Here is a 12,186-nt window from a genome sequence, read left to right as displayed (position 1 = left end):
TCCATTCCCAAGTCACAAACCGAAGCCAGCAAAGAAACCTTTAAAATTTGGCGGCGCGGTTATAAATCGTCGTTCTGGTCACGCACTTCCGACTTTTTCCATTCAAACATAATAAAAACTGGAAGGGAACCGGGAACCCTTTGAGGATCATTCTGTTATTTGTCATGCCGTGCAGCCGCGGCACTCTCCGGGCCCCGCGGACCTCGCCAATCATCAATTTTAAAGAAACAACGTGTCACCACGTCACGTTATGCCACGTCGAGCGTCTTAACTTAGCGTTATTAGGTTTTGGATACATGATTTTATAAAATTATGAATATACTATTTATACCTCTACCCGCCCTCAACGTTGATACAACTGTGAATATACACCCTAACTCAGTAGAGCGCAATAATGCATGTAAGCGCTGCGCCAGTGAGAGATGCGTGTAACCTCCACAAATTGTCTTTTTATGCTTTTGTTACAAACTGGGGCACATAAATTTCTGTGGCATCAGGTTCCATCGCAAGGCGCTGCAGTGTTATTTGTTTTCTAGTGTAATTATAGCTTTGTTCTTATAATGGCGGCTATTTATCATCCGTCATATCGCTATGTTATGACACTGTAAAGAATACTCTTTCTAGATTCTTTGTGTTTTATGTAAAAGTTGTTAAGTATGTCATATTGTATTGCGTTTACAACAAAATTAAAGGAACTGAATTATTTTTTGCTCTTTTTAAACAACAAAATTAGGTCAAATAAAGAAGTGAATGTACTCGTTTGATACTTTATGAGTCCGAAATACCTTTTTTTAGAATAAGATTGATCACAGATGTGACGTCGAGTCGTCTACTTCGTGACTCTAGTTATGCTGTACTCGTCAGATTTTTAACGAATGTGGTGCCTAACTTTGACTACGCGAGCACGTCGTCTCTTAAGGTAGTGTGTGCGAAGTGTGCCCGAACCAGCGTACCGCACCTAGACGTCCGATCGATAATAAATTAGAGCGAGCGAGTGTGGGAGTGTGCAAGCGCCGCGGCCCAGCGTTTTGTGCGCTCAGCTTTACGGATCACCTGCTTGTGAACTCAATGGGAGCGTTTTTGCGATGCCATGCCAGCGTTTTGGCCACAACAATGAAACCGATCTACCGTGACTCTGATCTGGCGTAAATCATTAAAACCGATATTGTTGCTTTCTTTGTGTTTTCCGTTTGATACGTAAGGACCCGTCCTTTAATTTGTCACACGTCACATGATAGCGACACACGTTTCGCTATTACGGTTTATGAGATAACGTTTAAGTTTGTCTCGACTAACTTGTTCATGTTTTCATAATTTCCAACTTTAGGATAATTATAGTGAAATAACCACGGTAAATGACGATAATAATATAATACCTGCAATGGATATACTTTATTTTTTTTTACATATTATTAGTTTGCTCGGCACCTCTTTGTTCAGACGTATAAAGTATTTGACTAATGTTGCATAAAACATCGACGCGACGACCTAATAACTGTCAAACACGCCAGCATCTTTTTCTTCATCCACTTTCTCTCTTAGCCTTTAAAGCTGGAAGCGCGTCCACTATTCCTCTGGTACTGTGGGTGTTCAGGAGCAGTGGTGACGACTTATCAGGTGATCTGTTTGCTCATTTATCTCGTATACCATGAAAATTGAAACATTATAAATACCATTGAAGATAAGATGAGCAGGCTTTGATCGTGAGCGCCTAACGAATGTTTCTTTAGTTATAAAATTCAACCTGAAACTTGAAATTTCAAAGTAGCAAACGATTCCTCACTACATTCGTCGTACATAAGTATATTAAATACATTATAAATTAAAATAAGCTTACCTGACAGTACCGTAGTAAAAACCACTACTAAAAGCCCATAATTGTAAACAACAAGCAAGAAGTAACGTGTCCCGCGCGCGAAGTGTGGGCAAGTTGTGGTAGTTAACGCGACGGGTCGGCGACGTGCGCTAACTCGTCAAGTTCCCTAGCCGCACCTCCCGTGCTGATATAATGGACTTGTATAGAGGTCAAACTGAGATGGTATAAACAAGTGTGGGTAAATTTTGTCTATATTTGTTTTGTTGTGTTGCTGACAACAGAGTAAGGAGCTCTGGAATCTCTACATTTGCCTCGTTATTTTAAAAGTAGTAGGTAATACATTTATTTTAAAATCGTCCTAATAGAATAGTTCCCTTGTAATAAAAAAAAAGATTTAAATACTTCCGAAATCTTTCTATCAATTGGACAGTTTGGTTGTCTTTTCCTCCCTCTTGAACATATCTTTCTAAAAGATAAAACTACAATCAGTCTGGAGCCTACGTAGACAAAACAACGTCAAAACGCGTTCACAGAAATAAACACTTGAGAAAAAACAAAGCTTACGAATAGGGTCCAAAGTCAGCCATAATGCGTGATAGAAATTGTGAGGACCCCGTCCGCTCTGCCCATAACTGTATCGGAGATTTTACTATTCCCCGATTAGGGTCTGTATTCTTACGCCATATAGATTCCACGTGGAATTATTGTAGCTTAGTCTAATAGGGAATGAAACAAAACGTAGTGAGTATATTCTCGAATCATTAACCGCATAGAGCGAAAGCGTAATATGAGTAGAAGAGGTTTGTACTCTGCAGTGGGACAGTATATTATAAAAACGCCCTGATTATTAACATTAACATTATTTATATTTTTATATGTAATGGTTAAATAACCAACCTGGACTCCAACCAGTAGTGTCTTATTAGCATTCCTTATTTCGGGTAATGCATGTGGTTTGTCATAGCGAATTACCACCGTGAGCGAAAATGTTAGAGGGTGTAGGGCAAGCGCGGGCGGTCACGGCATCGGAATCGCCGCATTATGCGCCGCCCTGTACGTGCGTGTAAACTCTTATGATCGGGAGCGTCGGTTCGATTCAGCGCACACGATGATCGTTAATGAAATTTTTATTAAGCCGTGAATAAAGTTTATTGATAATTTCGGGGACGTGGCGATGTGGTGTTTGACGATAACCACTCATTGTTATGAGCGCGAGTAGAGTCGGATCATATCTGTAAATAGCCACGGCTTGAATGTAAATGTGCAACCTTTCACGCAGAACTGTTTTAAGATTCTGTACGATATAGTTAAGGAATGATTTTTTATTTTATGTTATACATTGACATCATGAGGTATGTGTGTCTAGTCCTTATTTTTCAATATCCTAAATACATTGCTTGATAGTCAACCTGAATTACATAATATTATATGAATTTAAAAAGATAATACTGGTGGCCCAGTTGTGTTGCGTGCGCGATACGACATTCGCACTGAGGTCTCACGTTTTAATACCGGAGCGGGCAGTTTTTTTTTCTCCAGAGTATAAAAGTTGTGACCGATATTTCAGTAGATTTACCTCTTATCGAATATTGTTTAAATCATTACATAGCTCAGAGAAATCAACGCGCAGAGAAGTTCATTCAGAACTGCGAGTGCGAGATGAAAACCTGCCGAGCTTCACGCGAAACGTCATAAAAATATATGCTCTGTGGGAGCTGATGTTCATACACGCGACATATCGTCGATTGTGAGGGCGGGAAAGACTCATATCCTATCAGGTACGGCGACTCATTTCACCGAGCGCTGTAAAAAACATTGTAAAGTGCTGGTCTAGGGCGGCACTGGCCGAGAGCCGGCGGGCGGCGGGCGGCGGCCGACGCGGCGCAACCCTTACCTCATTCCGATGCAAATGGACCTTTTTTCTAAATTGCTTTATTAAATCGAAACGTGTTCCCCAATAATTGGTCCCGGAGGCGTTCCGATACGCTCATTCGACGATTTTTTTTTATTAAAATTGTTTTTAATTAATTCAGCGTGCGCTGTGAATTAGGCCGCGATGTGTCTTCCCTGACAGATATATGGAGTGTGGAAACCACTTGTTACCGCCGCGGCGTGCGCTCGCTCGATACTCACATAATGAATGGTATTGTTTATTATACATTACAACAAGTACCTAATTATTAACTAAATCAAAATGATAAAGTTATTCGGTGAAAAACATACAATAGATTTCGCAAACTTAACCAACCTCGTCTGAATGTCGCGCATCCCGTTGAGGAATAGACAAGTCTGTAGTGATCTCCAAATGTTTGTCTGAAATACCGCACTTTTATAATATTTAGAAACCTTTAATCTAGTAGAGAAATAATAAAAAAAATACATTAGGAACATATGCAAAAAGATAATATATTATAAATATAGAAACCTAAAGGCTTTAGTAAATGAATTATAAATAACTCAAGGCTGGCCGACGTAGTCCTGACAACACTTGTTATTACAACATGTCTACTTTAATATAAATTACCATTTTAATTACAAACGGCAATAATACGCGATATGATGAAAAGCAAATATTGTGTTGGTTCTCTATTTTCTGTTTTTAATATACTACTGTTGATAAATCAGCGCATTTCGAAGATGATTGGGAGTTTACATTTATAAACGACGAACACTTTGCTAATCTGGTGCCAAGTGCCATGATAAATACTTAGAATTTTGCATTTACGAGATATTACACAGTATTGCAATCATTCAAGGTTATTAAGTCTTACCTCTACCAATTTCTAATAGAATCTCTACAGAGTGAAAAATATCTGTTATAGTGAAACCGTTTGCAGCGTGAGCCAGTTTACATAATGTAAGAGAGGGGCGTATGATTCTGGCGACCGTCGAAGCACGTAAATATTAATTGGATAAAATTAAGACTTAACGTACTTACGTTCGTTCGAAGTACTTACTTACAATGTACAACTTTAGTAAAATTACTTCGCTTATCAGGATAAAGAAAATATGAACATATTAGTGATATTAAACTCAAGATTTTGACCTGGGTACACGGTCAGTAACACTATTAAGGGAGGGGTCGCCCACTGCACGCATAAAACAAATTGGCGCGTCCCCGAATAACTTCAAATCGAAGTATCCGATACTGGCGCGCGGCGATATCACTAATAAAGTGTTATTTTGGTACCTCATATTTTTGCGATTATGTGGGCGTTAGGCGATTTTTATTTACTTTAATACATTCGCAAAATTTACTTTATTGGCATCCTCACAAAGTAGCTTTGAGCTCATGGTCATGGTACCATTATCAGTTCGGTATAGGTTTTGTGTTAGACTAAAGTTATGTTTATATTATCTATGGATTACCTGATGATAAGTGATCTCGGCACGCTGAGAAATCAGTATCGTTAAGTCCCATGGTTACATGGGCTACAATGCCCTTGAAATCAGAACAAGAATGGTTGCACAATTTTGTTTGTCTATAGAAATAGAGATAGACTGTTGTCTCCGAGAGACTAAACATGGAGTTAAAGTTTTCGACGGATTACTAGTAACTTTTAGTTTACAAACTTTGTTTGAGTGTAGCCTAAACACCTACGCCTTTCATTTTTGTTGTTTGTCATTGATGACGTGCCACACGGAGTCTCCGCGCCGCCTCACAATGTCACCCCTCCTCCCGCTGTGCCGGAACCCTGAGTCCGTGGAGCGAGATATGGCCGACTCCGCCGTTGCACAAGTTTCACCTATAATTTTCGATCCTTTAAGGTTGCCGCAAACTTATCACCGCGTCACTTTTTAAAAATAATTTTAATCTTGTAATCGAAAATTTATTTGAATTGTGAATCAAAATAAGGATTTATAACATTGAATAAGGACACGTAGATGCACAGGGCTGGGCTGATGCTTATTGTCACAATTGATCTGATAATATTATCATTCTCAAATTCAAATTGCGAAGCGTTTCATTGTGATCTTATCGTAACCTGTATATATCCACAGTAAATCTGTGTATCTCCAAACCAGTAGCAGCCTACTGCAGGAGACGGCAATTTTTCTTTTTAGTTTTAAAGCTAACAGTGTCAGTACATAAAATTAGTTACCTGATGATAAATCTTGGTCAGGGTATATTTATGTTTAATTATAATTTCAACCGCTTCGGATTTTGGTTCAAAAAGCCGCTGCTTACCAGAAAGCGGGACGATAAGTCTGTGTACACCGTTATAAGGAACTTCAAAGTTGTGAGTCCGGAAGAACAGTGGAAGGGGGGCCTACTTACTAACTTAATAATCGTTTGTTATAAGGAATTATATAATGCATTTCACAGCACTCAGTCCTCATAACATTTGACCGGATTTGGGTTGAAGCGCGCATTAACTTCCAGTGCCTGGTTCTATTACAGTAGTTGAGTAACGTATTTTGATTAGTTCATTGAACTAGCGCAGATAGTGTTTTAAAGAAAGGCAATATAAAACGTGGTATATCTGATTGTAAGATTACCGTCGCTTGTAAATCACAGGATATACTAGTGAGCTACCGGTTTTTAATTTGAACTTAAATTCTTTTTTTGAAACAACAATAAACCATGTTTTATTGTACAGCAAATGGAATGCATATTAAAAATGCATGAACTATTTTCTTTCCCGTAGCGACAAAATTATGGTAATACGTGAATAAAGATTAGTAACCTTTATTTTACCATGTTTTACTCAATGTGCGGAGAAAACCTATACTTGGGAATACAGCATGGTTATTCCTTAACCAGGATGAAATTTAAATTGTAGTTGAGCTCTTTCCTCATCATAATAATTGTATCTGGCATGAAGTATTTGTTGGCTGCATCGCGCTGTTAGCTAATTATATAATCGCTGTCGGCGGCCGACGTCACTGCGGTCGGCTTGGACGGGTGCCCGCAGCGCGGCGGCTCGAGATCTGCTTAAAAGCACGTTAAGCTACTCCACTGTCAACCGCTGCAGCGCTGTCGTCACGTTAACACACTCATTTGCAGCTTAGGAGTAATATCCCACGTCGCTCAGGGTTAGAATTTGAAACAAGATATCTTAATTCGAATTTTCGGTTCTGGTATCCACACTTAATAACTGATTGTTAAACATTAGTAATACGTCAGAGGTCAAAAGGACTATAAAGAAGAACATCAACAGTAATATAAACGACAAAGTGCTTTATCTCTGCCTTGGTCACCGTAGATGAAAAATCCCACAATACTCAGTAATTACACTCTTTGCAATGTTTTTGTGCTTAAGAAATAGTCAGCATCTGAAATTATTTGTTTTTATTTTTATATTTAGTAGGAATAGTAATTGTTTTGTATTCTTGTCTACGATATGTATTCCTATATACGTAAATCAATCAGTACCCTTAAAAACAAAATAAATATTTGCGTGTATTTATGATGATCACCTGAAGCGACATAACTTGTGTAAACTATGTGGATACTTGTAATTAATTAAAGTTTGTTTGTTTGTAATACGGCTTTGGATTGGGGAATAATATTTGAACAATAGCCTTGAGGGCCACTTGATTTATTGGATTCAATTTTTATGTTACTAGATCATTATATTTCTATGCGATAACACTAATACAATAATTATAATTCACACTAATGAGCAAGTATCGGGTAAAATTTATTGTTACCGACAACACCACGACCAATGCAAAGTGAACAAATATATACCTTGTCATAACTAGTTTAAGTTTACAAAATATAAACTTCTAAACATTTTGAGTTAAATAGCCTCTATCAGCGGCGAAGCGTCCATACACACAGATTCCTACCGGCGTCTCTTTTAAGTTTATTTACGTTCGTCTTAGTTTTTGTTTTATGTTAAATTGGCCGCGATATGTTAACTAAGGATTTTTTGTATCACAGGTTTCCTTATAAAAAATTCCACCCCTCGTCACTGGCCTTTATCAAATAAAATATCTTTATAGTTCTGTAATAATACAAAAAACCGCTCGCGTACGTGTGTCTATATCCGTCCTGTAGCATTCTTCTTTGTTACTCGTACCGCTAGTGCTATCAAGTAATGGAGTGCAGCGGTCAATGTAACGACTTATGGGGAAGACTAGTAAGTTATTAAATGTTATTTTTATTACAATAAAAGACTTGAGACTGTAATGAGCCGCATGATTGTTTCTTCAATATTTAATGTAAATTCTATATTGTATTTGGTGAGAGGGTAACGTTAGTGGTATTATCCATTATTATGATGTCGTTGTATTATGATTACGACATGCAAAAACTACAATATTTCTGAATTTCGGCATTCGGTAATATAAAATGATATGTCATATTATGAAACAGCCGCTATGCAGACACTGATATCATAGATTTGACGTCAGACCTATGTACTATACCTGTGACATTTAACTTCCAATTTCGTGTCTCTAATTTCTGAAATATGGAATAGAAAACACTACATGGACCACAAATTATATTTTTTTTATAATATGCACAAACATACCAGGCGCCATTTCGAGGATACCTAAAATTTTAATTATTATTGATCATGTAATTCTATAAAAATTCAATTTTTTTTTTATTTCTTTTCATCCTTCTTGAAAATTGAGGTAAATGAGCCATGTAAATTAAATTTACCGCAATATTGTTTACTATTTGTCTGAAATTTCTTTCCCGCACAGTGCATGAACTGAACCAACGTCAAAATACTATCTAGTGATTTAAACGTATACAAATAAATAATTTGCAATTTTGTAACAGATTTTTCTTTATATTCCTTATATCTTCTTCTTCTTGGTCTTCAATATTTCTTCTTACAAAAGCTTATGCAATGTAAAGTCAGTTTCACAGTGCACTGGCGACGGCGGCGCGTCTCGTCGCGGCGGGAGCGTGCCGTGCAGTCGCCGCACATTCATGGCACGGTTCATTTGCCGCGAGCGCCGAGGGCGCAGGAGTCGAGGGCGCGAGGGCGCGACGGTCGCATGCCGCCGTTTTATCGCTCGCTGTAAGCAGTGCTTATAGTTTATCGAGTTAACTACGAACGCTCCCCCACATTCGCGCCGATACATTGAGCGATTACTTGGAGAATGACATAACCGAAGCTGCTGCTTGACTTTTGGTTTTATAGCAGGCGATGGGCAAATGAGCAGCTAGCTCATGTGGGTACCTAACCATCTGAATACAGCGCTGCAACGCTTATCGTGTTCACAACATCATCACAGATCACATTTGGTCATTATAATACCTACTGATAAATCATTGCATCCCGCAGACCCTTATTAACGTATCCTATTCTGATTGACGCAGCGCGCCGGCAGAGTGCACACTCGAGCAGCGCGTGCGAGGTCAGTGCGATGGTACACAATTACCGCGATTGATTAGTAAACATCAGCAGTTTGCTTCGAACACATTTTGTCCGTGATATGGTGGTTTGCACGCGCTCGAGTGTATATACGGCCCTATTCTCAATTGATAGGTGCTTACTTGTCATTAATTGAACGATGAGATAAGCGAGTTACTCGTCGCATTAGGGACTGTCCCTAACTAAACATACAGACGAGAGGAATGTCTCTGCTTCATCTTATATTATATAATACTGGAAAGTTTTTATTATACCAAATTTATTTTTGATTATCTGAATACCTTGGTCTGGACTTTATACGTAAATATAACATTGACCTATTTTGTATAACATAGTACAGGGGGTGTAACTCAGTGGTAGAGTGTCTGCTTCGCATGCTGAAAGTCCTGGGTTCAAATCCCAGCACCTCCATTGGATGTTGCAATTCTAAGTTTCTTTTTATGACAAATATGCTAGAATTCTAAATTAGAAAGTTGTTTAGTTCAAGTCATCGCACCGTTTATCATGAGACTCTATATTTTAATGCCGAGTACTTGGCTCCACTGTTCTACATAATATGTACCGGAAACAAAAGAGAGCGCAGATTTTTTCCTTAACGGCGGAAATAGATGAACCAGTGCTTTCGTAGACGCAGCCTCGCAATATCTTATGGTGATAATGTGATGATGATGATAATGTAAGGTATTTTTGTCACTTTTATAAAAACGATGTGGCATTTCTAATTACATTTCATATTATGTTATTTCTTTCCACTGACGTTTAATCAATATCCCAGTAAATTATAACAGTAACATTCTTAACACCTGTAGAATAGATACTATAATTCTCGAGATTAAAATTCCCTCGAAACATATTGACGTGAATTACACGAGGTGTAGCGTGTGATTGCATCCGTCGCAGGGCCGGACTCGCGCCACCGCACGGGGGCCGGCGCGGCGCGGGGGCACGTGGCGCCGCGGCCGGGGGACCGCCGGGGGCACTAATGACACAATGACGCGGCCGCTCGCTCATTACCACGCGCCAATTTGCGTCCATTCACGTGTTTTGATGACGCCTGTGGATCGAATTACTCTCGTATTGCGCTTCGCTGTCGACCGAATTTATTTATTGTGATTGCGTCAATAGTTTTTAGTGCTCAATCAAGTCATTAGTCTGTGGATTTGTGGTTCGAATAAATTGCTTCGGGTGAGATTGGAAAGGAAATAACTATTAGTAAAAAAACTTTAAGATATCATATTTTATTAAAATAAGACGAACAAGTCGCTCATAGTCACAACTGATTATGTATTAACTTAGTATATTAACCATCATTACTATTCACTTGTATTTTTGACAGCGCACTACCCCACACATCCTGCACAGATGTTATCGGTAAACTCATAAACCAAACAAAACATGTTATCGTCGAAAACGAACAAAAGTATACTTCGTGTTTTATTCTGAGCTGTTAAGTTATTCTCTCCGCGCGCGAGTAATATGCAAGTTTGTTCAGAATACGCGATGGGAGACATAACGAATCTGTTATTCTGAAAATTAATGGTGAATTGATTGGATTATCACTAACCAATCAGTTGTTCAGTGGGGCAATCAATCAATCTTAATGAGTGAAATTGTTTCTGAAAATTAATGTTCACTCTTAAGTTACAAAAAATATCGTGATGAGTCTCTTACATAGAGTAGTAGGTGTTATTATTATATTCCGGCTAGATACTGCAACTAGAAGTATATAAAGCGATTCCTTAAAAATTATTCTTTTGTTATATTGATTAGTTTGGAGCACTGACTTTTACGAATTGTACGAGTGTTTGAAATACGATCAGGTTTTCGGTTCAAAAAATATAAATATTATGTCTTTTTCCTACAGATAGATAAGGCGACACGCTCGCTTTCTATTACATCATGAGATACATAAGTTCAGTGCACTTGTTTCACCTCTGTCTATTCTTTCATAGAACTGTAAGTTTCTGGTAAAGGCCATGAAACATATTTGTCAAAGAACTATTTACTGAACTAAAATGTCCCTCACCTGGTAAGCTTCGAACATCAGACTATATACAGTAAATAAGAACGTACTGAAGATAAATATTAAACAGCAGCACCTCTAACGAGTAGTATAGATATGGTAGTCCTATAGAGTACACACAAACCTTACCTGTCGTGTCACCATCGGGCTACTTACTACTTTGTCTGGGCATGCAGTTGTGATAAAAACTCCGCCTATACATTGGAGGGCAGAAGAGCTTACTTCAACACAATTCAAATAAGCAAGAACCATCCCTGAGACATTGGTAGGAAAGCAAACACTCTATAGTGGATCCGGAACAACACATTAATCCAGCCGGAGTCAACACCGGCCCAGGTGCCGCGCCGGTAATCGAATGGGATTGCTTTCAGCGACGTCGCGACCTCGCCGTGATTTACGGCGGACACTCGCCGACGCATAGAGCTGTGCGTGGGATTCACCACAGAACTGGAATATGTTCAATTATTTTTACTTATTATTAATTATTTTATATGTCTGGCGGTAGGATATATTTTATATCCGCTTAGATAGCGTGGTGTTAAAACCCGCCATAACGGCCCACGTATGTCGCGTTTCGGGATCAGCCTGTGTGTATCCTGTTCCAAAAGGCCGGCATAATTGTGTCGACTGCCGAGGGGTAATCATCTCTCGTCAGTCGACATTCTATTGGACCTCATTCCACTTACCATCAGGTGCAGTGCCGTCACTCTTTTGTGTCAGTACAAACAAAAATGTACACGGCGCATACTATTTATATACATTTTAATAGGTTTATAACAAATGTATTTCGTTTAATAAATGATTTAAGAGTTAAGCCTCATCTGATGTGAAGCTTTATCATCTCTCTTTAAAAACGGCTGAACCATTTAAACCGGTGAGACATTTAGTGTTAAGAATCCTTATATAAACTCCATTTACAATGGAATTGAGCAAAGTTGATTAATATAAGTATAACCGAACTAGACAGATCTTCACAAGCAACCTCTCTACCTAAATAATTAGCC

At 38.6% G+C, this 12,186-nt stretch overlaps 1 non-coding gene across 1 annotated transcript; it reads left to right on the top strand.

Annotated features, from left to right (window-relative positions):
• The first annotated feature begins 9,498 nt into the window (after positions 1-9,498).
• Positions 9,499-9,570, top strand: Trnaa-cgc. The gene has a single exon. It is a non-coding gene; the product is annotated as a tRNA-Ala (tRNA).
• Positions 9,571-12,186: the final 2,616 nt, after the last annotated feature.

The sequence above is a fragment of the Manduca sexta genome, chromosome 8 (genome assembly GCF_014839805.1).
Source record: "Manduca sexta isolate Smith_Timp_Sample1 chromosome 8, JHU_Msex_v1.0, whole genome shotgun sequence".
Taxonomy (NCBI): Eukaryota; Metazoa; Arthropoda; class Insecta; order Lepidoptera; family Sphingidae; genus Manduca; species Manduca sexta.
Note: the sequence above shows the minus strand (reverse complement) of the source record. Positions and strands in the feature narration are given on the sequence as shown.